Genomic DNA, 26,994 nt, shown 5'->3' on the forward strand with positions numbered 1-26,994 from the left:
CAGTTGTCCTTACCGCTGGTTAGGCTCATATGCTTGCACACAAATCCTTTGGTTGATCTCTCCCCTTTACCCCCACCCTCCCCTACCCTCCCTTTGAGGCCCGACAGTCTGATCCATGCCTCCTTGTTTCTGGGTCTGTTCTTGTTCATCAGACTATGTTGTTCATTATTTCCCCTAGATGAGTGAGATCATGTGCTATTAGAAATACTTATAAGAACCGAAAATGAGACAAGCAATAATGGTTATGGTGACAGGCAAATGAATCAGTCTGTAGTGAGTTTCTTTCTGGGCCAACAGTTCTTTTGAGACCCAATTTCAATGTCACACAGTTCCTTATGTGTACATGTCAGCCATGACATTACAGTTCTGGATGGTGGACAAATGGTGGTAATGCTGGTCTGACCCTCTCTGGTTTGGTCCTGGGCAACCTGCAGTGATGCACAGCTGCTAACTGCTAGTATGGGAAGGCCACGTCAGCATCTTCCATCTCTGGACTGCTTCTCTTCTGTCTTCATGGCTGGAGTAGTCCTGTCGATTCCTCTCTGTTGCTGGAATCCACATGGTCTCGGAGTTGTTTTCTGAAAATATACAAACATATTCTCGACCATATGATTTTATTTTAAATCTTTTGTTGGCTTATTTCTTTCTGAAGGATCTCTTTAACACTTCTTGTAGGATATGTATACTGATGAGCTGGTAAGATTTTCTTCAGCTTTTGTATTTCTGAAAAAAAAATCTTTATTTTGTCAGATATAAAATTTTAGATTAATTTTTTTGTTGAATAATTTAAAGATATAGATAGATCCATGTCTTTTTGTTTGCATTATTTTAAAAAATAAGTCTGCTATAACTCATATATGTTCTTCTGAATATGACGTGTAATTTTCCTCTGATTGCTTTTATGATTTTCTCTTTACAGGTTGTAAGCTATTTGATTATTTTGTAGTTTTCTTAATGTTTCTTGCGCTTGGGATTTTTTGAACTTCTTGTATCTGTGGGTTTAATTTTTGTCACATCTGGAAATATTTCAACCATTCTTTCTTCAGAAATTTTTTTGTTCACTGCTATTTTTTTGTGTGGACTCCAATTACACATATGTTATGTAGCTTAAAGTTGTCTTACAGTTCACTGATTTGGTTCACATTTTTTCAGTGTTTCAATTTTTATTGTTTCTATTGATCAATCTTTAAGTTCATTTGTCTTTTGCTTGGCATATATAATCTGTTTTAATTCAACTCAATACATTTTTCATCTCAGACATTTTTTTTAATCTCTAGAAGTTAAATTTGAGTCTTTATGATAGATTCAAGTCTATACTTAATATAGTCTTTAACAAATAGAATGCAACTATAATAACTGTTTTAATATCCCTGTCAACTCATTCTATTATCAGTTTCAATTGATTGATTTTTTCTCCTCATTATGGGTTCTATTTTTTCTGCTTCTTTGAAGGATAGTTTTTATTTTTGGCATCAATTGTGAATTTTACCTTCCTGAGTGCTGAATATTTCTGTATTTCTATAAATATTTTTGTAGGTTTTTTTTCCTGGTATGTAGTTAAGATACTTTTATTTTATTTTATATTTTCCATCACCATTTATCCCCTCTATGCCTTCTTCCACCTCCATTCTCCACCCCCATAATCACCACAATGTTGTCCATGTTCATGAATTCTATCTTTATTAATCAACTTCTCCATGCCATCACCCCCCAACTCCCCAAATGTGATCCTTTGAATGTTTGCTTTTAAGCTCTGTCAATTGAAACTAGTACAGCCTTTGTTGTAAAGTTAATTTGCTCCACTACTAAGGCAATACTGTTTTGAGTACTCACCAATACCCCTTGTGTTTTGAAGTTTTATACTTTTGATGATGGGAAAATAAACTATTCCTGGGTTTATGTGAGCTTTGGGATTATTCTTTCTGATCCTTTTGGATATCTTGCTCTAACTTTGGTTAGTTTCCTTATATGTGTACCCATGAGCTAGCTGATCAGTAATTGCTTAAATTCTTATGAGGGACTCTGCAGGTCTCTGGAAGTCTAACTCTCCTCTGTTAGTCTGCCCTATGCACTACAGCCACCTTGGTCTCCCTAGAATCCCCAGCTCTATCTTCTTAACTCACTGAGACCACAAAGCTCTGCCTCTGTGCACTGCAGTCAGTAATCCCTTCCTTCCTTCCTCCCTTCCTCCCTTCCTCCCTTCCTTCCTTCCTTCCTTCCTTCCTTCCTTCCTTCCTTCCTTCCTTCCTTCCTTCCTTCCTTCCTTCCTTCCTTCCTTCCTTCCTTCTTCTTCTTCTTCTTCTTCTTCTTCTTCTTCTTCTTCTTCTTCTTCTTCTTCTTCTTCTTCTTCTTCTTCTTCTTCTTCTTCCTTCTTTCTTTCTTTCTTTCTTTCTTTCTTTCTTTCTTTCTTTCTTTCTTTCTTTCTTTCTCTTTCTTTCTTTCTTTCTTTCTTTCTTTCTTTCTTTCTTTCTTTCTTTCTTTCTTTCTTTCTTTCTTTCTTTTCTTTCTCTCTTTCTCTCTCTCTCTCTTTCTTTCTTTCTTTCTTTCTTTCTTTCTTTCTTTCTTTCTTCTCCCTCTCTCTCCTTCCCTCCCTCCCTCCCTCCCTCCCTCCCTCCCTCCCTCCCTCCCTCCCTCCCTCCCTTCCTTTCTATTTTTCCTCATTCGAGGATATTTTTCCATTGATTTTTACAAAGAGTGGAAAGGAGGGCAAAAGACAGAGAGAAACATTGATGTGAGAGAGACACATTGATTGGTTGCCTCCTGCAAGCAGGACCAAGGAACAAACCTGCAACAGGTACGTGCCCTTGACCAGAACTGAACCCGGGATCTTTCAGTCTGCAGGCTGATGCTCTATCCACTGAGCCAAATCGGCTTGGGCAGTAATTTCTTTTTTTTTATGCAGTAAGCTGTAAGGATAAACTCATTTGTTTTTCCTTTCTCAGAAATCACTGTCCTTCATTGCCTGCTGGTCAGTGTCTGAGAATTGTTGTTTTCATACATTTTGCTCATTTTGTTGTTGTTGTTGTTTAAGCCAGAAGGGTAAATTCGCTCACTGTTTGTCCATTTTGGTCAGAAGTATAAGTCTCCACATATATGAAGAAATTATATAATGCATTTTATTGAGTGCTTCACACGTAGAAAATTTTCAATAACAGATGGTTACTATTGTTATTCCTCTGCTGTGTCCTGTTAATGAAACTTTATTTTATATACAACCTTCAATAGGAAGCCTTTTTGGACTATTATCTCCATGGATGGCTTATTGATTTTTATTCTTTGTATCCACATCACTTTTACATACTTTTATTATGGCAAAAATCTATGTTACAAATTTTGGTTTACTTATCTTTTTGTGGTAGGTTGTAAACTCTTAGACAAATAAGTTCTATCTTGTTTTTTATTCTTAGTTTCTAGCAAATAATAAGTGCTTAGATATTTGTTGCAAAAAATGAACAATCAAGAGTGTCTTACACCTTTTATAAAATATTCAGGAGTAGAATTTTTGATTGAAAGGAAAGAGAGGTGGTTTAGGAGTATGAGAACATTTGAGCAGATTAAAAGCAGAAAAATATACACTATTTTGGGGATCCAGAGAATAGAATGAGAACAAAAGGTTGTTGGTTGAGGTTGGTAATATAAAGTAATAATGATAATAGCAATAATAATAACAGTTCCTCTGAAAGTGAGAGAAAATAGAGGAGTGTAGAATGGGAGAAACATACTGTAGTGTGTGTTTCTGTAGGAGAAACACTGTAGTGTGAAACCATTTTCTGATTGTATTGCTGTAATATAGATGATAATATCGGTAACTTTATGTAAACGTATATTGTATGAATCCTTGTAACTTCAAGTGTTGTAATAAAGGCTTTTAAACAAAGTGCTGAGAGAATACAACATACTTTTTGGGGTAGATGAACCTTGGAAGGACGTGGTAGGGATGAGAACCATAAAGGAATTCTAGCTAGTAGAGAATAACATAAATACAAAAATAGTATAGGCTATAAATAAGCATAATGTAGCAGAAAGAACAAATGAACCTTAGAGTTGCGTTCTAGGGCTTTACTCTCATCCCCACCATTGGTGTGACTCTGAATAAATTGCTTAGCTTAAGACTCAGTGTCCTATCTATAAAATGAGTGTGGTTGTTGGGAAGATTATCTGATGCATAGAGAACATTTATTTTATATCTGGCAGATAGTGGGTCCAATAACTATTAGTTTCTTCTTTTTAGACATTCTATATCTTCTGATGAGGAAAGGAAAATGCTTCAAGAAGGACTTTGTGACCTCTCATCACTTTGTATAAGAGCCCAGGTATAATATATATATATATGTATATATATAATTTATGAGTATAACTAATGTTCCCACTTATTTCTGTAGCAAATAAGGATTGCATTGAAGTTTTGTGGTTTAATACTAAGGCCTTCATAACTTTAACACCCAGTTTCTTTACATTTTCTTGTTTTAACTTGTATTTAAAATTATTGGGATTATTAGCTAAATGTTATATACAAATTAAACCATTGTACTACCACAATTAAATCTTTTTTATTTAAAAAATTTTACCATTATTGTTTAAACTATTTCAGATGTCCCCTTTTCCCCCCATTGACCCCTTCTAGCTGTATCTGCCCTGCCCCCCACTGCCCCAGACCTTCACCACACTATTGTCTTGCTTTATAGGGGACATAGCTATTGAATGAAAGATTGGACAGATGAGTATCAAAAATCTTAAAATTTCCCAACTTTCCAACCCATTTGTATTTACCTATTTCTGATATAATTGACATATAACATATTAGTTTCAGCTGTAGGTTATGCATTTTATGAACACAATCACTTTTTAAAAACCCTCACCTGAGGATAGGGTTTTCATTGATTTTCAGAGAGAGAGAAACATCAGTCAGTTGCATGCCATATGTGCCTGGCTGGGGATCGAATCTGGAACCTAGGTATATGCCCTGATGGGGAATCAAACCCGCAACCTTTTGGTGTATGGGATGATGCTCCAATCAACTGAGCCATCCGGCCAGGCCAAACAAAATCAGTTTTGATCTGAATTATCTATCATAGAATTGATACAATATAAAGTACAGAGTAAAGTTTAGAAACCTTTGACTTGAAAAAATAATCATACTTTATAAATCTCCAAACAACTTATAAGTATAGTACGTAATGCTGCTGATCCTGGTACATGAAGAACTGCGGTTAGTCCTCTGCCTAGTATCTCAAGTGCTGGGAGCTGAGTGGTCAAGGATCTGGCATGGAGTGGCACCTGGCTTCATTTGCTCCCTCTGCTATAGACTAGTTCTTTGCATTTATGAACCTTAGTCTGGCCTTGATGACAGTTTGCTTGGTTAGAGTCACTTTATTTTTTAGTTTAAGTCATTTTGCCTCCAGGATGCTTGTAAACATGTTGAGAGGCTGAGTTTTTGATGGATCTCACAAAACTCCTCTATAGGGCATGAACTGAAACTGAGGAGCCGACGATATTAATAATTCAGCATTTGGCAGTGTGGTGGATATTAACGCATTTGTAGTTCACCTTGACAAACCTTGGCCCAATCACATTAAAAAATGAATTTAGTCGTCTCATTTTAGTCTCTGGTGAGTATTTTAATACTTTTTTCAATCCATATATGAAATAGAGAAAATATTAATCTCCTCTTAGAAATGCAAGGTTCATAGCCCACATGACTATATGTTGTGAAATAAAAGAAAATATGTTACAATAAATTGCCATCTTGATTTAATGAAAGTAATGTTTAGGAATTTTTATATTACATTATGGCTGATTTGGGATATTTTAAATTGCTCATTTATTCAAAATTTCAGAGCAAAGTACCTATTTTGGTATTTCAGGTAAACATTTAACTCTTAACTTTAAATGACCAGTAAATTTATGCACTCAATGCAGGTACATTTTATAAAGCATTTATCAAAAAACTGAAACCTGCTAATTATAATAATAAGTACATATAATAGCTAAGTATATTCAGTATTTAGGACTTTACAGTTACTTTACAAAAGTTACTTTCATGGGGGAAATAAATGTATCTTCTTGTATTAAAATGCCTTAGGAATGACACAATTTTATTAAGTTATTAGTAATTCCAGGACACGCCTCATAATTTGTGGGGCCTAGAAATAATATAGCAATGACTGGAGTGGAAAGATCCTGATTCTTAAAATTTGGTGGCTGTTGAGCTGTGTGAATAATCTATGCCCTTTGGCACATACCAAGTGCATTTAAAATTGCAAAGGAATTTTTTTTAGTTCCCTAACCTAGCTTCTTTCAGGCTAATATAACTACTTTGTTGTCAGATGTCCTCCTTTGAAGGATATAAATGAGGAATTTAAATTTTTATATAAATGAAAAGTATATTATTTGGTCCTGGAAGTATTTGGGTCCATATTTTTACCTAGAAGACCTTACTGTTACATTCAAATTGAACTATAAGGGGGAAAAGCTTATAAATTTGAAGCAACCTTTTGTGGTGATAAAATGTGGTTTAAATTAGTGAAAAACATGACTTAGTAAAACTGAAATAAACATATCAAATGAAGACTATTTTGTTTTGTCTGCTTAAAAAATGATTTTACCTTTTAATGAATTTCAGTATAGTCAGAGACTTATGTCTCAATATTATATTTTCATTAACATAAATCTTCAAATGGGCAATTATGTCCACATGATAAATATGTGGGGTTAATGAGGGTAATTTGCCACCTGTGTCATGAAGCAGCTCCTTTTGATTCTTATGTAAAAATTTCCATAGTTTGCTTGGTAAGGCTTTAGAGTCTAAAAAATCTGAATTGAAAGGGAAAACATTTAACACTTTAAAAATCTCACTCTTGCCAAGAAATGAATCATGCATCTGAAAATAAGTAGAAAAGAATTAAAGGTATATTTTAGATAGCAGATTGGATCCTTTCAAAGAATTTGTAGGAGTGTCTTTATTATGCTGTGGTACTAATAAATGGCATTGTGCTACCAGCTTAGTAATAGAAGTGGAATAGATTTGAAACCATAAGCTAGTTTAATAACTTTGACTCAATTTATTTTCACTTCTGTGTTCCTTGCAAAGGAGAATGCACTACATCTCTGTGATCAACCAGAATTTCTCTTGCTCTGGGAAGTAATAAAGTCCAACTCGGCTTTTGACACAGTCTGAGTTACATGGATTAGGTAAAACTGATCTTAAAAGAGAAAAATTGGATACTCAGCAAACCCCAGCAGATATTTTGACACACTCTTCAAGCTGAAAAGAGTTGTCATAAATTTAAACATAACCTTTCCTAGCACAGAAACTTCACTAATAAAAGGCTTTGAATATTTTATGAATGACCGAGCACCCTGCTTTGCTAATAAGTCCTCTGGAAGCTATGACTTTTGGGAGATGGTTTTATTTTTGGAGGAAGGGGTGTTGAAGAGAAGGTACTGATGAGGTGTCATATAATTTTACAAGTTGCATATCTGCTTTTAACTATGAAACTATTTCTGATTAAAATAACAATTGAGCTTGTCATTTTTTCTGAACAGCTGCTGCTCCAGGGGGTCATTTCCTTGGAGAGCTTGAAAATAATCGTACTCCTGGTACATGAGTTACGTAGTCTTGTGTTTTACAGCAAAGCACAAAGTTTAAAGCCTATAGAAGAATGTTATTTGAAAGCTGTCAAACCATGTTAAAAAAGACTGCACCGTCAAAAGGCCCTGGTGGCCACGATTCTGCATGTAGCCTTGTCTTATTCATTATAAAATGCATGTTTATAAAGTTCCACAGAGCATCCAATTCCCAATTCACTTATATCAGCAAGACTTAACTTGCTCATTAATCTAAATTCTTTTGCAACTTTAATCTACATGTTTAATTAATCATAAAATGAGGCGGTAAGTAATTTCAGCAATGTGTGGCTTGTTATCAGATGCATTTAATCACTCTTCTGTGAGCTCATTTGGAAACACCTGAAGATGTCGAGTGCAGTTTGAATAAGCATAAATTATTCTTTGTCAGTGTACTTCACTCAACTAATAAGACATTAATTTAAAAGGCACTGTTTGTCATTTTTAGATCTTTACCAATATTTTTAGCTTGGCAATATAACTCTAATTGTATATATGATTCACAACTAGTGCCCGACATAGGAAAGGGTAAGAATTTAATTCATTTTTCTTATTTACATGTAATTATGTCATGTAATCTTAGTTTTTAATGAGGATTAACCATCTTGTAAGTATTCATATACTTTTGGAATAAGGTACTAATGAATTATAGTTAGAAAAATTATTTGTTGGTACAAAGAATTGTGACTCCTTGTTTCTTGCCTAGGTTAGGTCTGAAAGAGCGTGAGGTGTGGGAGAGGGCATTGATTTGAGAGCACGGGTATTGCAGAGGGATTATATAATGCAGATATTAATCTTTTAAAAAATCCAAGTAATATAACTATATTTAGCTATCTCACGTAATAACATATGTAGTCCTTAATAGGCCCAGGTAGCCTAAAATAATACAGTCACATCCCCCTCTCCCAGTCTCTTAACATTATTGGACAGCTGATGATAACAATTTTTAAAAAGCCAAAAAAACAAGCACAATAATAACAAAAAACCACTCATAGCTACAGAGCAAAAATAAAAATTCATGAGAGCTGAATGAGTTATGTATCTCGATGTCAGGAGTATAGGGATAAAAATTGCATTTTATAGGATGTCATCACCTGTCCTGTTTATGCCACGAGAGAAGTGACACACGGTAAGAATAATTATCTCAGTGGAAACAAATTTATTTACCTGCCGTGGAACATCCCTGTTTATCTTACTCATGAACTCATCTCACTCATATGCTATCCATGGATTGTCAGCAGTGAGCCAGAGGGGATGATTCCTGAAAAGGGAATATTGGTTTGAGCTGAAATATAGCCATATTCTCCATTTTTATTTGACAATGCACATCTCCTGGGCTTCTTCCTTTTCTTCAGGGATCCTTTACACTGAACTAACATTTATATGTCCATTTGTTACTCAATGACTCATGATTATGTAAAAACTTTTCTTCCTGTTTTTTTTTCTAAGGGAAAACAAAATCCCAGAAAATATCATTTGTACTGTTGAAGTCATGTAGACCCGAGTGGCATAACACAGTGAACTGCCATTTACCCTTATTTCACTTAAAGAACTAGGAATTTTTTTTTTAGAACCTCTAATGAAAACCTCCAACACTGGGTCCTTCTTTAAAATCATCCTTGAAAAACAACATTCATTTAAACTTAACTTTCTTGTTAAGAATACGTTTCTCATTCCTATAGAATCTTATTGATAGACACATACAGTCTATTACGAATGCTTGTTTGTTTTTTTTTGGATAAGGAACCTCTCAAATTTCCCTAATTCTCCTTCCCCTGGCAAAACCTGAGATAATTTTTCCAAACAGATTTATTTTCTAACTTGTTGTTTTGGGTGCAAAGAAAGAACACAGTGTCCACCCACACCCCCAACTGATGTGTGAGAGACCTGCCCTGCTGTCCTATTAGGTCCCTCTACACAAAGACAATGATGTATTTTATAAAAATACTAGAGGCCCAGTGCATGATTGAATCATGCACATGTAGGGTCCCCTACACGTTTTTGCTTTCGATCGCGGGGGAGCTGGGTGCCTGTCTGCTGGTGCAGCAGGCCTTTCGGAAGCCTCCAGTGCGGCGGAGGCTTCCGAAAGGCCTGGTGCCGGAGCAGACACCCAGCTCCGCCACTTTTGATGGTCCGCGGCGGGACGTGAGCTTGCTGCCCCAGAGGCCCCTTCTGTCACGCAGCACAGCCATGGTGCAGACACTGAGCTCGCGCCTCCACTGGCGACGTGAGCTCAGCGTCCCGCTGGCCCAATCGGCTACCCTGGCCACCCCGAGTCCCGCCCCCTGCGCCTCCTGCTGGCCCAATCGTGGGCATAGCGGAGTGATGGTAATTTACATATTACCATTTTATTAGGTAAGATTGTATTTCAGAGTAGCTATTTGTATGACGTACTTCAAGAGGAAAATGATAACTCAGTTCCAGGTAGCTCTTATAGTCGCAGACGTTCGCTTATGTGCTCTTGCACGCGTGCACACACACACCTTTATCCAAAATGCAAACTAACTCTTTTGCCCAATCACAAACAAGGACATACCACTTAAGCATGCTTCTTCAATGGTGGCTTCACAATTGGTTAGAATGCATAATACGCAGAATTATGCACTACTCCAATGGGTGCAACTGAATGAGTGGGCCCTCCATCTCCAGCTGAACTGACAGAGATGGCTAGCAGGGATCTGATTCTAATGCAGCTTCTATGGCTGAAGGATAGCATGCTGGTAACGAAAGGGATTACTGATGGCAGAGAGGGTTGGGTGAGATGAGTGAGGAGCATGTGCAATGTGGTATCCACTCATACATGTGCTCTGGGGGATGATTTGGAAAGCCTGATTGGACATCAGAGTCTTTAGCTGCTGTGGGGCTTCAGGCTCAGCAGATGAATGAGAATGTCACAGTGCAGTTGGTTTCAGGCAACACTTCTGACCTTTCACTGCAAGTCTCAATAGCTTATATTAAAATTGGAGAATAATGATATCTTAAGTTATGCTTCATGTTGCACCTCAGGAGAAGGCTTGGTATCTCCCACTCCTCTACCCCCGGTTTCTTAAACAAGTTAAATTCTATTCTAATTTTTACCAAAAACATTATGTGTTATTTCCTACAAAAACCTTCATAATTCATGTCCATCCATCTTTCCTTGGAATCAAGGCTTTGTCTGTCAACATTGTTTGTTTTTCTATGGCGAGCTAGTTTTTCTTAATCATTAGAAATTGGCTTTTATTAGATCATTTAGGCATCATATCTGTACAGTATATTTGATGGCTTTATGAGAAGTTCTGATGCTAGATGTTCAAAGCTCTGCCCAGATGACATTTTTATGGGCCCACATAGCTTTGCTCATATATGAAAACAAGGCATTGGGTTATACAGATGGTTAAGTGTGCACTTAGTTATTGCTCAAGAATTTTCATGAGAATGGATTGACTTGTACTTTTGTTAATTTCTTAGTGTCCTCAGCTTAGAAACTTTCTGTATTTTTTAAGGCAGCATCTGAATCACTTATACTAGTATTCAGGAAAATATAACAGTGTATGTAGTTTTAGAAACTGTCTATTTTTTCTTTAACCATAATACCTAGTATCGGCATGGTTAACACTCTTGTAATATTAACAACGTATTACAGCCATAATAATTATTTGCTTATGCATACTCCCAAGTACTATATTTTAAAATCCCAAACTTCATATATAGTAAATGAGGAAGTAATTTATAACTTAAATGTTGAATTCTTACTTTTCCTTTTTACTTATGCTTCCCCTTTTGTAAAGCATATGACCTACTTAAAAAAGGATGATAGTTACCTAATATTTTAGTATTCCTTTATCTATTTCACAAAAAGACTTTCTGAAGTATACACAGGAATGTATTTGTAGGCAATTGTCAACTTACAGATAAAGTTCTGAAAGTTTGTTGTTTGGAATTTGGAGTGGATGCTCATATAGAAACCATGTTATGGATGGTGATTAGGTTCCTTGGGCAACCTAGTGAAACCCATTTATTCCATAACTAGAAGCCCGGTGCATGAAATTCGTGCACGGAGGGGGGTTGTCCCTCAGCCCAGCCTGTACCCTCTCCAATCTGGGACCCCTCGAGGGATGTCCGACTGCCCTCTCACAATCCAGGACTGCTGGCTCCCAACTGCTTGCCTGCCTACCTTCCTGATTGCCCCTAACCGCTTCTGCCTGCCAGCCTGATCACCCCCTAACCACTCCGCTGTCAGCCTGGTTGATGCTTAACTGCTCCCCTGCCAGCCTGTTTGCCCCCAACTTCCCTCCTCTGCCGGCCTGGTCACCCCTAACTGCCCTCTCCTGCAGGGTTGATCACCTCCAACTGCCCTCCTTTGCAGGCCGGGTGCCTCCCAACTGCCCTCTCCTGCTGGCCATCTTGTGGTGGCCATCTTGTGTCCATATGGGGGCAGGATCTTTTAACACATGGGGGCAGACATATTGTGTGTTGGAGTGATGGTCAATCTGCATATTACTCTTTTATTAGATAGGATATGGCTGAATTATACTGTTGAGAGTACGATAGTAGCTAACCAACTACTGTCTGTTAAACGGTTTTGTTTGACATGTCATTTTGAAATCTGACTTTAATCATATGCTTTTGATGAATTTCTGGTAGAGGGATTTGACTTTTTCTACTCCGCTCTACCAGTTCACAGCAGTGAAAAGGAAATAACCCTTGGAATGGCATTTGGGAGGTGAGGACAACTTCCTGATGTCTCTAGCTACGGAAAGTTCCTGGGCATTCTGCCTGAAGTAGGCGTGAATGGGCAACCCTGGTGACCTTGGTATGGAGGTGTATATCTGTTTATAAATGAAGGGCATCCTATTGGAGATTTATATATTTTGACAGTGAAGAAGGAGCATTTTCTAATTTTACACTGATGAGCCAAAGGGTGGAGAAGGTCAATTCTTCTGCTCATTCACTATGCCTCACAGCATATTCCAAGTATTATTTTTAAAGTTATTCAAAAAAATTTTATTTTTAATCAAAAAAATTCATTTTTTATTGAATTTATTGGGTGACATTGGTTAATAAAATATAGGTTTCCAAAGTATAATTCTATAATACATCATCTGTGTATTGTGTGTTCATCACCCCAAGTCGAGTCTCCTTCTAGCACCATTTATTCCCCCTTAACCTTCTTCTGTATCCTCCACTCCCCTTACTCTCCCATCCCACCTGCCATAATTTTAGCTAGTGCTGGTGAGAGTAGTTCAGTTTCTAATACCAGAACAGTTTTGGAATATATTATGTATTAGGATCATATAAGATGAAGTGATACATGCATGTAGGAAGCAGTTTAAATTGACTGAAAATTAAACATTCCCAAATACATGACAGTTGTCTCAAATGACGACAAGTAGTCCTTTGCTATTAAACTACATAATGTCCTTTAAGAGTTTCAGAAATAAGTAATATGAAAGTGCAAATAGCTAATGGAAAGTTTATTTGGTCACATGTAAAACATTATCTTGAACCTCAGAAATTGAATTATATTCATCCTTTTTACTTCAAATCTGGCAAGTTTTATATTTTTTTTATTGTCAACGGGAAAGTATGAAAAAGGAGAGTAATGGAGATAAAATGAGAGAAGTGGTATTTAAAAAGCTCTAAAGATTTAAGTTGTCAGAGAAAACAGTTTGATGAATTATGAGTGAAATAGAAAGAATTTAGTTTCCCAAAGAAATACATGGCTCAAAGTGTAGGGGAAAAGTGCTTGGCAAAACAAACTATGTATTTTTCTTAACCCAAGGAGTTCACAAAAACAAAAAAAGAAGCATTTGGCAAAGTAAAAACTCAGCTGACTTCATGCCTACCAAGTGAAAAATCTGATTCCTTATCATCTAAGCACATAGTTGGGTAACTCACAGAGCTACCCAGTGTATAGGTTGCAATGGCAAGAAGCCAACAGTGAAATCAAACTCATAAGCACTCTATAGAAAACCCCTCAAATTACTGCTGTGCTGTTGCCAGCTGTACTGCCAGGGAACAAGAGCTGTACATATTTCTGTGGAATGACTAGGTTACTTAACGCAGCTTGATTGGCTCTGTTCCTGGCCCTGTTCTCTTTGGCTGACAGCTGACCACCATACTGGTTTGGTTTGAAATAAGACCAAAGTGAACAAAATCACTTATATGCACCTTTCTTTTGTACATTGCTTTCTTCCTGCCATCCCACACCCCATCCATATCTTATATATTTTGCAAAAGGAGAGATTACTGAGTTTCTTTAAATAAAGCATGTTGGGTGACACTTTGCTGTCCTTTTATTCCACAAATCATTTTTAGAGAGTAGTTTCCTTGGTCTTTTATTTGTAAGTGCTTGAATTTATTGAATGCGAAAAGAATAACATTTGAAATCCTTCTAATTATATTACTTTTTCTTCATTATAAATCATCCCTTGATTCATGATTCTAGAACTAGAATGATTATTCAGAAGCCATCTACTCTTTCTCTCTTGCCCTTGGATCAACTGATAGGTAACTACTTTTGTCTTATAGTCTTTCAAATAAGAAGATAACACAAGATATCCCAAAGGGCACTAGATGGCTTTAATTGCTACATTCCATGAATTAGAGAAACCTTTAAATGAACAAGGTGGTTGGCTCTTTCCCTGTTATGTGAGAGCCATGGTTTCACGTGTTCTAGCTCCTCTTAAGTTAGGAGGGTTTCAAACATTTTTTTATTATGATGCAGACTAAGACATTTCTATTCTGACCCAGATGTTATATAACTGAGATAAAAAGTTTTCATGAACAATGCTGACCCTTATTACATGTGATGTGTTCTATTTTCTCTTTTCTCCCCTCTCATTTCCTTCTCTTCCTTTGTTCCTCCCTTCCTTTATCACCTTTTTTTTTAAAAATAAAAATTGCTGATTGGCACTCAGAAAATTATTATTATCCACTCAATAGTTTGAAAAATATTGCATTAAAATACGTATTTTTTTGTCTTAATATTCATGTTCTTTGGTCTGCCATTGTTTTTTAAAAATTTATCTTTATTGTTGAAAATAAAGAACTTATGTGCATAACCATGGACACAGACAATAGTGTGGTGAATTCCTGGGGGGGGGGGGGGCGTTTAGGTTTGTCGTAGATGGGGGTCAATGGAGGGAAAAAGGGATCTGCCATTGTTTTTAAATAACTGAGTGTACCCCTATAGGACTCTAATTCCATTGCCTGTTTTGGTAAAATCATTAGGAAATAACTTTGTACTCTACTAGTGGCATATAATTTATTAATAACATCATATATTAAGTGCTTAATTGTGCCAGATGTTGTGTTAAATGCTTTATATATATATTTGTCATGAATTTTTTTATATAATCCTCATAATTACACTGTGAGGTAGAAAACTGTTACACCCATTTTTTATAGTTGATGAAATTGAGTCTCAGAGTCATATATAAACTTTCCCAAGAGTAACAGTAAATGATAGAGGCTGAATTCAAATTTAAGATTGTTTGTCTCAATGACCATGCTCTTTCTTTCAACTCTAACAATTTCTTAATTTTGGCATTAAAAATAAGTGCTAAGAAAAACAGACTTGAAATGATAATTGTCACATATTTTTAATAATGTGAATTGAAACTTCTTATGAAATAATTATTACTCTGTAAAGAAAAATGGAAAAGAAAGAATAGAAGAAAGAAAAAAAATATCTTCAGAGCCATGGATAGGAAAACTTGCTCTATTTAAATTTTGTAAATTAAATCTTATAAAAGTCTTCTTTTCAGGAAAAAAAATAGATATTCTTGGAATTACATCTTATGCTACAGGACAGGATATTTTAGCAAGTCAGAGGAACTCAAATATGAATGAAGAGTGGAATTTTCCTTTCGTTTTCCATAATAACTAGGTTTGTTGAAGAGAAAGACTGAGAAAAAAAATGACCACCATGCCTGGTTTTGAAGAAAATCCTGTTTATATGTGTAACACATTAGAGAAATTGTTTGGAATCACTTTGACTATGCAGAAATGTGACCACTGAAATTCTTAAGCAAGGTGTGGGGCTATCAGCTCCATGAAACTAAGTGAAATAAGAATGAGTATTTGTGAAAGTAATTCACTTACCTCATTTTTCCACTGTCTCTCTGTAAAAGAGGAAATATTTTAGAAAGAAAATAATGGGTATGGTTGGCTTTTAAGACCTCTTTTCCTATCCTCAACCACTGCCACATTCTTAGGTTTTAATGCAAGACAGTTTCTGTCTCTCTTTCCTCCTTTCTCTGTCTCTTTCTCTTTCCCTCTATCTCTCCTCCCTTGTCTTCCTCTCCCCTCCTCTTCTCTTCTCTCCTTTCCTGTAACTTTCCTCTCTCCTCCTACTCTCCCTCCTATCTTCTCATTTCCTCTGCCCCTTCCTTTCATTTTGCATTCGTACATGCAATCCTTATATTTTTCATGATAACCTTTATTCTTTCATTAGAAAGATGATTCTTGAATTTTTAAGTAGATGGATCTTGTCTCTGCTTATTAAAATGATGATCTAGAAAAAATGAAATAATTTCTTCCTTCTTGTATATCTTTCTCCTATAAGCCAAACATATACTCTCAGAAGAAATGTTGAAAAGTTGACATCTACTTTTATCTTCTTGGGAGTAAGATGTGTCTATAGTCACTGTATGAGCATTAAAGAGAAAACCAAATGTTCCACAGTGAAAATTGGTATTGACTCAGGTACTTCTGCCACACTAACTATAAACATACTTTTGTAAGCACACTTTTATACAAGGAGTTGGACTTGTTCAATATGTAATTGCTATATGATGTTACCCCAGAGGAGAATTTAAAAGCCGGCAGGTGTGCTAGATGTAAGCCTCATTGAACTCGAGGTCAAGATTCCAGGACTAGCTTTCTCAAGTGTACTCAGACAAGGTGGAATAAGATGAACTTGGATTCAAAGATACTACTACAAAAATATGCTTTGAAGGTTAGAGGAAGGTAAGAAGGATTACTTTTCAGTGATAGTAAAGTGTAATAATAATATTATCAGTAATAGGTACATGGTTGAGATGTGTTGATAAAACTCCCAAATAATGCTGTGGGTAGACAGATTTGATTTATGAGAAAGGAATAAAAACACACACAGACATAGCTGCAACCTTATAGGGCAAATACACAAATATACAAATCATGGGGTAGTTTTGGTAGAATGAAATGCAAAACAAGAAACAAAGCATATACATATTCTGATAAGATGGGTATAAAGAAGAACAACATTCACTATTATTTGGAAAAGATTTTGCAGAGTTGGTGGGTTATATTTTTCAGGTTCCCTGATTTATTGAGTCTAAAGGAACAAATCTAATGTTACCATGGTGTTATCTTACTTATACATTTTAATGCGAATCTTTAGGTAGAATCAAAACTTATACGTTTTTAGATATGGATTCTATTCTTGATTCGGGATTCTTCTGGGTCTTAGGATTATGTGATGCTGTCAAAATATCACTTCCCTAAAGTGCCATTGGTTCTAGTACCTCCTAAGGTAACCAAAATAAATGAATTATTATAATGGAGCAAATGCAGCAAATGTTTTGAATTTGACTCCTATGTGGAAGTTAATTTTGTTTTGTTCTATACTTTAGGCTTTAACTTTGGTCAGCTTTCTTGGTCACAAGGAGGAATTGGTTGAAAGAAAGTGGGCTATTATCAGCAATTTAGGACCTGCTTAGGCAAACTTCGTCTACACTCTTTATCACTTTTAATTTCACTGTTTGTCCATTCCACTATTCCTAACAATGATAGATACTTCACTTTTCACTATCTTACACCTATTATTCAATAGTTCCATTATATATGTGAAGAATGCATGCCTATGTGTATATAATGCCAGAATAATTCCATAGTAACAACCTGCTTTAGGACATGTTCTCTGGGTCGGGTGCGTTTCAGGGTAAGAGGGATGGAAAAGGACTAATATTTATTGAGTACCTATATATGTTATCTCATTTAATTCTTGCAAGAACTCTGAGATAAACTGTTGGAATAGGAAACACCCTTATTAAAGAGCAAAATTGCCACAGAGTCTTATTTAAAGGACAACACTTTAAGAAAATGCCAACTTATCCTTGCCATTGTAGTGGGCTGAAATGAGAAATAAGTGGGCTATAAAGATATAAGTGAGAAAATGTGAACGATAAGGCACAAACCATTACCATTTGCCTCCCCCTGACAGTGAATTATTGGACATAATGCATCTAAAAGAGGAACTAGCACTGTAGTCATTGTGACTTTATAAAATGCTATCTCCGAAAAGACAAAGATTCACTCTTCTTGCTCAAGTGAGGAAACACTTGTCCTAATAGACGTTCATGTATATTGCCTAGATAAGGGAGCCTTGGTAGAACCACAGGCATAAACTGTAACATGTTCATTTAATTTCACCCCTGGGAAAGGGATCTTTCATTGCAAAGGGCCTTTGATATAAAAGAAAATATCCTGAAATAACTTATTTTCAATTTTTATTTCTTGATGCCCCACTCCAAGTTTAATTAGATAATAATTACCAATTTTTAAACAAAATAATAAAAAAGTAGGTGAGGTTAAATGTTTTAAAAAATACAGAGAAGCTATCTTTTTCTTTACTTTAAAAATTTGTGGAGATTTTGTCAAGCATCTAGCGCTGTGGTTGATTTATAGTAGATGCTCAATAAATACCGAAATGAAATGTGGAAATAAATATGTGCACATTCATTCATTTATTTATTCCTTTTTTATTTTTAAATTATTATTGAATTTATTTGGGTGACATTGGTTAATAAAATGTAGATTTCAGGTATACAACTCTTTAACACATCATCTGTATATTGTATTGTATGTTCACCACCCCAAGTCAAGTCTCCTTCCATCACCATTTATCCCCCCTTTAGCCTCTTCTACCTTCTCCCACCCCCTTTCCCTATTTATTCCTTTTATAATCAAGAGACATTTACAGAAGGTTTAATACGTTTCAGATAGACATATTGGAGATTTAAATGTGAATAGCATACTAAAGCTAGCCTTTAGCTAGCATAAAAACCTAGTGGAGAGAGACAAGTGAAGAGAGAAATTATAGTAACACATTAGTCTTAGAATTAGGGTATGAAAGAAGTAAGAAAAATATAAATTTGCAATTTGCCAGGGAGAATTGGGGGGAAGGCTTCATTGAATAAGTAGGTTAGCATCTGAGCTGCCTCTTAAAGGAGTAATGGGGATGTGGAGCTAGGATATTCTCAGCTGAGGATATAGCATTTGCAAAAGTACCCAGACATTGAAAGGGCCTGCTATGTTTTGAGAATTGTAAGAATTCAGTATCATTGCTACGGGTGCAGCAGAGGGGTTAGGGAAAGAGATTAGACTGGAAAAAAACAATACATGAGAGTTTTGAGTGGTGCCATTGTTTTCTGATATGAACTTGGAAAATGTTTAATTTTAGTAATTAATTTTAGTAAGATGGAGATTTTTCTAGGATATTAAACATTTTACTAGAATTCCCATGATACACTTTTTAGTGCTTTTTCTATAGCATATGAGATATTAAGCTGTTAAAATAATGAAGTTATGCCGAGTATGATGTGATATGAAAGGAGTTTGGAATAATGTATTGAAAAAATTGCTGGTCACTTTTCCTTGAAATTGTGCTTTTTGAACTTACCTGTACCTTGTCAGCCTTGCTAGACAACTTGTAGGTCAGTCAAATGGATTTACTTCTAAATTCTAAGAAGTAAAGGCACTGAATGCTAACATAAATGCAGTTTATTTATGGTTAATAGTTTTTATTTTTGCTTTTTAAAAAATATATCTTTATTGATTTCAAAGAGGAAGGGAGAGGGAAAGAGAGATAGAAACATCAATGATGAGAGAGAATCATTGATTGGCTGCCTTCTGCATGTCCCTTAATGGGGATCAAGCCCGCAATCCAGGCACGTGCCCTTGACTGGAATCGAACCTGGGACCCTTCAGTCCGCAGGCTGACGCTCTATCCACCGAGCCAAACCAGCTAGGGCTATTTTTGCTTTTAAGAGAAAAAGAAAGCTATGCAAAACATGTAAATGCATATCATCTCACTAGCTTCATGAAACTGCTAGCTGGGTATATCTTTGTTTTCTTCATTTTGTGAGCTTCTTAAGATATGTACTTGTACTATGTGTGTTAGTTGTACCATGTGCTTTATATACATATGCTTTTAGACTTTATTCCAGATGCATTTTCACACCTGGAGATGTTCAGACTTTATAATGTTTGATATTTAAATGTTTATTTTTATTCTAGAGAAAGAAACACCTCAGAGGTTTCAGACTTTATTTTAGAAAAATTACAGTGCCTTCAACTTTAAATTGCTTCCATAGGTCACTACCAGATTATAGAGAGCATGATGTGCTTTTCAAGTTGAAAAGTTTTCCAAGTAATAACACCAGTGAAAATTGTCAGAGAAACAACTAATTAATCTCTGCTCCTTTACAGCTGTTTAATGCAATGCATAACTAAAAGTCCTGTTAAATTAATTAATGATTTCAATTATGAACTTTTCTCCAAAATGTTATGATTCGTATCAGGCTGATAATGCAGTGACCTGGGAGTGTGAAATCTGTGTTATGAAGAGAGTCGCCAGTTAATTGATTCACAAATTATTTAAAGTTTGTTGCACCCCAGGGAGTGCTCAGTTTCACGACAGTCATTTCTTAAAGTGTACAAACTCCTTTTTCACCTTAAGAATGTCTTCAGTTATTAAGCACGATAAAGTGCCAGCATGTTTCTGGGGCTTTGAGTCATCTTAACATTTATGATTTAGAATTTGTAGGTGAATATGTGGAGAATAAATCTATGTTGGAGGGAGAAAAAGTTTAGCAAATTATCAGTGACTCTTTTTCTTCATTGTGTTTACTTTAGTAATTTTCTAAATATCACCCCTTAATTTTTTTGCATTTTTTATACATTGAGTATATTTCATGTTGGAAGATAATATAATTATGCATTCTTAAGAAATTTTGAGTAGATACATAACAGAATAGAAATTGTTTTGATAACTGGTGTTTGAAGCATTTGGATTGCTGGTAGGTCTGAAATGCCAGTCTTAAGTGTTGGAGAAGGTGCTGACATCTCAATGCAAGAGTATTAATTTCTATAGGACACCTTGAGTTCTTTTTATAGTATATAGGAAAAAATTAAGAGAGTTATATATACTTGCTTCCAGTCTCGTTATTTTATCCATAACTTAAATAACAAATAAAAATGTACATAAGGAGAAGGGAGGTGATCAATAATATCATTAATATTTTATAATACATTTATTAAAGTTTCAATTAATGTTTCTATGCTGGGCTCGGGCTGATTTCAGAGTGGATGATATGACCATGAGTGTAAAGCTTGTTTTGACTGCCCATGGCTAGCTGAGGTAGAACGGTGATACTCGAGAGAGTCTTTAGCAGGAGGAGAAGGAAGTAGGGAAGTCTCTGGCCATTGAGTGGTAGGTACATTATCAGTGGGCTGAGTAATCTTGTCTGCTCCATTCGCATATTTGGACTTAATGATTAGCTAAAAAGTCTAGTGCTTTTAGGGTAGTTAAATCATATTCTTATAAGTTTTACTCTAATTTGATAGGCAGTGTAAGAAAGACAGTTTTAGTTTAATATAAAAAAACACATTTTGTCTCTCAGTTCTGAATTGGTAGATGTATTTTAAGGATGGAGCAGGAAGCTTGTATTTTGGACTAAGTTTATGTTTGCAAATTTTACTTATCCCGGTAACTCTCCTGTTTAACTTTTCTCATTTTTTTTGACCCAAAAATTGCCAAAAGAGAAGACAAATAGAGGAACAGTATTATTAAAAATAAGTTTATCTTTGTTAAACTTGCCGCAGGGCAAAAAGAAATTGACTTGAAAGGGAAGTAAATTTATACTAATTTTTGCATTGTAGGAAATGTACTATTTCAGACACTGACTGACTGCTTCTGTTTTCTAAAATTAAGGAGCCTATAATCTCAGCACCATTAACAAGTGCTGTCATTCAGATACACAGTGTCTGGCTGATTTAAATAAAATGAAATGAAGATAGTTGTTTCTGGTCCCTTGGCTTCACTCATTGCCATAAACATATGCTCTGCGTCCCGCTTCTTTCCATCTTATTTATGACTTTAATTTGTTGTGTGGGCTGCGCTAGAAATTAAATTTAATATAATTCTCCAAGGGACCCTGTCATATAATAACATGGTAATTTCTGTGTATCCTTTTGAAAAATGAGGAAATTAATTCTTCCTGACATGTTCTAATTATTCCAGTGTGAACGGCAAATCCGTTTTTCCTAGCCCCTGAAGTGTTATAGGCAAATGGCTGGTGTTCAAAGCTGAGGTGCTAATGCTGACCAGCAGTGCGTTTAATTTGAAACATGAGCAGACACCTTTCAACACACCTTTGTAATATTGGAGTACTTTACAGAAATTAATTCACTACTTATTTGGCAGCTTAGCCTTGGGGTTATGTTTTTTTATTCATCAATACTATAGTCACGTTACCATAATATTTCCTGTTTCCTTCAGTGCTTGGTGTCTACGTATGGAACTTAAAGTGTGCAATGGATAGTTCAACTGTACGAATGAAAGAGAATCCACACACTTCAGAAGTACCAGTTGTATGCCAAATTGTGTTTACACTTTATAGAGAGGTGTAGTGAAGTCTTGAATGTTAACTTAATTATAGTCTGTGGTTAACAGCTTTAACTGAAATTACACAGTGTAGAAAATTTTGGTACAATCTTGCTATGAAAAGACTACTATATACTCTGCTGCCCTACTGTTGTTTCAGTTGTGGAAATTCAATTTATTATATGGGCAATGACGCCATGAAAAGTCAGTTTGTGAATAAAATTTATGAATAGAAATCTCAAGTTCTGAACTCTGTGTGGAAGGGAGTAGCTATACCTTGGGAGATAAAGGATTTGAACCTTTTTTATTTTTTTGGTACTGTTGGCCTTGTGAGATGTGTGACTTATTCATTTGGATCATTAGGATTTATTTATAGAAGATTTATGTAGTATTTCTTTAGAGAAATAACAAAAAGAACTTCCTGATACTTGGTCCTTTATCTGTAATCTTAATTGTAAAACCAGCTATTATATGCATTTCTCTAATCAGGTCAATCACTTGGGTCAGCCCTAATACAGTTCCTTTGTTTCAGTGAGCAGTTGATAAATACCATTACATATTGGCCATTTATTGTTATAATTAAGAAGAAAAATGAATGCCCGAGATCCTAGTTAGAAGATAGAAATATAATTAAACTTAAATAAAAGAAGTAGAATTGTGTTTGGAATAGCAGTAATCAAAGCTTTCTCTTTTTCTATTTTTGTATCTCTATATTACACCAGAGAACCGGTGCACACCGATGGGGTCCCTCAGCCTCGCCTGCGGGGATTGGGCCAAAACCAGGTCTCTGACATCCCCTGAAGGGTCCTGGATTGGGAGAGGGTGGTTCTTGGGTGATGCACCCCGGAATTGGGCTCCCTCCTCTCTGGTTCCAGGTACATCACCCGAGAACCACAGCTGCCAAGTCACTGCAGCCCGGTAGCTCCTGCGTTGAGCGTCTGCCCCCTGGTGGTCAGTGCGCATCATAGCTACTGGTTGGATGGTCCCTTAGGCTTTTATATATATATAGATTACTTTTAAATTTTAACTTAAATGGGAGAAATAGGAATGGTAGTAAATAATTATTCTGATAAATAGCATTAATATTTTCTGCTGACTATTCAGCTGCTAGATAAAATGTTATTCTTTTCATCAATCTAGTAGGGGCTACTGTCAAATTTAGATATAGATAGGAGGGAACTTATGACTTCTCTGTCTTAGCTTTCCCTTATGCTAAACTGATGGAAAAAGTGGGCTTATTTTTGGCTTGAAACGGGGGAGACAAGACTTAGTTATCTCACCCTGGCCAGTGTTGCTAAATGGTTAAAGAGTGATCCCGTGCACCAAAGGGTCTCGGGTTCGTTTTCCAGTCAGGGCACATACCCAGGTTGTGGTGTTGATCCCCAGTTGGGATACATAAGGGAGGCAACCAATCGATGATTCTCTCTCATATCGATTTTTCACTCTCCCCCTCTCCCTGTTTCTCTCAAATCAGTGAAGAAAACCTATCCTCCGGTGAGGATTAAAATACATAAAAAAAGAATAGTAAAAAGAAGACAATAGGGAAAAAAAGTCTTGGCAGTCCCATCCTAGACAATAGACTGTGCATGTTACTAAAGATTACTCCAACTTCTGCTTTCCGTCATCCGTGGTGTGCTCCCTGTGTCTTTACATGCCCGTCTTCTGATAAGGACACCAGTCATATTATAGTAGGAGCTCCCTCTATTTCACTACGATCTCATCTTAATTTAACTAATTTTATTTGCAACTCTGCTAAAAGAAAGTTACAAATATTCCAAGATCTTGATCCCTCCAGCCTTTAGGGTGTCAAATAGAGTTTGGGTTGGTTGGAGCCTTGGGCCAAGCATGTCTAGCCACTAGCATCTTTGAGAGTTTCCTCCAACATGCCATACAAATATCAACATGTAATCTGTATGCCATGGAATATAAACGATGGGCAGCACTTCTGGGTTTACAGAGATGCATAAATTGTCCCCACCCTCCAGAAGATTACTAGTATAATCTGGGTGGAAGCTAATGTCAATATATGAATGATTTAGAATGGAAGCCAGTGTATGATAAAGGCGAAATAAGAGACCAGAGAAGACTTTTTAAGGGATAGGTTGAATTGATATGGGCTATGAAGTCTGGGTAAGCTTTCATAAGGGATGAAGAAACATTATAGGCAGGAAGTAAAGCAAGACTCAAGTTATGGGCTTGCAAAAATATGAGGTATTTTCATGAGTGTGAAGTAGGGTGCTGTTTTTAAGAGAAGAGGTTTTATATAGGAAAGTTATGGAAAATTTAGAAAGATGTGTTGGGGTCAGCTATTGCAAATGACTTAAGGACTGGGGTCATATCTTAAATACTTTTGGTCATTTATAAGTCTGAGGATGTACCTTACATGTATTCAGTGTATTAACCCCTGATTTCCTAGTTATTTTAAATATTTCATAGTTCTCTTTCTTAATGTGTACATATGGCTTGTTTAGTTTAGTAATAACAGAAACTGTCTAATTAATTGATCATCTGCTGGTCTGACAACTGAGTGTATTATTAAGGTAGGAGGGAAGAAGAACAATGACAATTGTTTTAAAAGCCTATTTTTTTGGGGGGAGGTAGAGGTGGAAGGGGAATAACAAAACTAAAAAGGTAACCAAAATGTTAATTATCTCACCCTTTTGGCACCAAATTTCTTTATCTTTACTTATTTTATTGATTTCAGAGAGGAAAGCAGAGGGAGATAGGAACACCAATGATGAGAAAGAATCATTGATGGGCTGCCTCCTGCACGCCCCACACTGGGGATTGAGCCCGTAACCTGGGCATGTGCCCCCACCGAGAATTGCACCCTGACCTCCTGGTTCATAGGTCAATGCTCAACTACTGAGCCAAGCTGGCTGGGCCAAATTTCTTCATCTTTAAAATGAAGGTGTTGAAAATGATTTCCTATTTGTGTTCTTCTAGATAAAAAATTCTATAATTCTACAACTAATAGACTGTATTATCACATAGTTCATGTTCTTAAAAGGAAGCTTGCATACAGATTTCATGCTTTGGCTCTTACCCTACAGGTTGGTGTTTTATGTGTATATCTTTATATGAAAACAAATTAAAGATAATTTGGGATTTGCAAAATATATAAAAGCAAGCAATTAAAAGTAAGTATAAAGTATGTTGTAAGATTAACCTTTCAGTTCTTAAAACCATAACCCTCTTTTGAATAAATTTGAGTACATCTAAAATCATGTGATTTTAATAGAACTTAATATACTGGGATTTTAACAGAAATTAATATGCTTGTGTAAATTGTTTGTGCTCTGCATAATTATTGGTATTCATATATCTTTACTTTTAACAAATAGTAATTTTTTTTCCTATTATAATAGAACAGTGAAGAAGTAATTCTTGCAGTTTCATCAGCTGTGCATCTAAGTTCTCAGTTAATAACAACTAAGCTTCAACTGCAGTGAATACTGTTATTTACCTTACATATTGAGGCTATATAATAGTTGTATAGTTATGGCAGTTGGGTCAAAATGCTAGTTAGATTGTTATTGTCTAATATCTAATATAATGTCTAATATAAACCTGAGCACTAAAAAGCACCCAAGTAAGATGTAAATATATCTTTAAATAGTTGTGACTATCACTTTTTCTGTGACTCAGTTTATAAATTAAACTATAGTATTTTTCTCTCTAGTGAATATTTTTAATGTTTAATTTATATAGACTATAGAGACAGACAAGCATTTGATCTAGTTTCCTATTCACTCACTCACTCACAGAACACTTTTTGAGCACTTGCTTATGAACCAAGTGGTCTGCTAAAGACGGGATACAGATCTAAGCAGGAAAGAGGGTCTTTATGTCAAAGAGATTATAGGTTAGAGGGGGAGACAAGATAGATAAATAATTATAGTACAATATGATATCCAATGGTGAAGGACTATATAAAGTACTATGAGCAAACAGAAGAAGAAATTAGTTTTAAAAGCAGATATATAAAGGGAATTTTTATCAAAGCAGTGACTTTGAATCAGCTTTTCTTTATTTTTTAAAAAATACATTTTTATTGATTTCAGAGAGGAAGGGAGAGGGAGAGGGAGAGATAGAAATATCAATGGTGAGAGAGAATCGTTGATTGGTTGGGGATCAAGCCCACAACCTGAGCATGTGCCCTGATCAGGAATTGAACCATGACCTCCTAGTTCATAGGTTGATGCTCAACCACTGAGCCATCCTGGCCGGGCATGAGTCAGGAATTGATAGAAGATTAGGAGTTCAAGGAATATAAGCCCTTTAACGGCCAAATTTTTGTCTTGCTCACTACTCTATCTCTTATGCCTACCTACTACAATGCCAAGCACAGAATTAGCGTTTTAGTACTATTTATTATTGTTGAACCAGTTGGCAGAGGGGAGAGACAAGATTTAAAAAGAACCTTTCAGAAACAGGAGAAACATGGGCAAAAGCATGAAGATGTGGAAAGTCATGGTATATGTAAAGACTTATGATTTAGTTGTTTATGGCTGGAATGAGGGAATATGAAGACAATGAACTAAAATCTAATGATTTAAAGCATGTACATTGGAGTCAGACACACTAGAATTTTAATCTTGACTTCATCTTATACTACTTTTATGATTGTGGGTAAAAGGCTAAGCCTCCGTTTTCCTACTTTAAAATATAACTAATAATATTTACTGGTAATGTCACTCTAAAAATTGCCTGGCAAATGGACAGCACCAAAA

At 35.8% G+C, this 26,994-nt stretch overlaps 1 protein-coding gene across 13 annotated transcripts in view; it reads left to right on the plus strand.

Annotated features, from left to right (window-relative positions):
• SOX6 (SRY-box transcription factor 6) overlaps positions 1-26,994 on the plus strand; it is a 558,867-nt gene that overhangs the window by 112,827 nt on the left and 419,046 nt on the right. For 6 of the 13 annotated variants that reach the window (XM_079789470.1, XM_079789454.1, XM_079789464.1 and 3 more), the window contains exons 3-4: positions 4,232-4,313; positions 5,464-5,609. The exons of 6 other annotated variants lie outside the window; for them this stretch is intronic. The gene's annotated coding sequence lies outside the window, so the exon portion shown is untranslated. The remainder of the gene's footprint in view (positions 1-4,231; positions 4,314-5,463; positions 5,610-26,994) is intronic. One more of the 13 variants, XM_079789472.1, reaches the window with a different exon arrangement.

Source organism: Cnephaeus nilssonii (genome assembly GCF_951640355.1).
Source record: "Cnephaeus nilssonii genome assembly, chromosome: 13".
NCBI lineage: Eukaryota > Metazoa > Chordata > Mammalia > Chiroptera > Vespertilionidae > Cnephaeus > Cnephaeus nilssonii.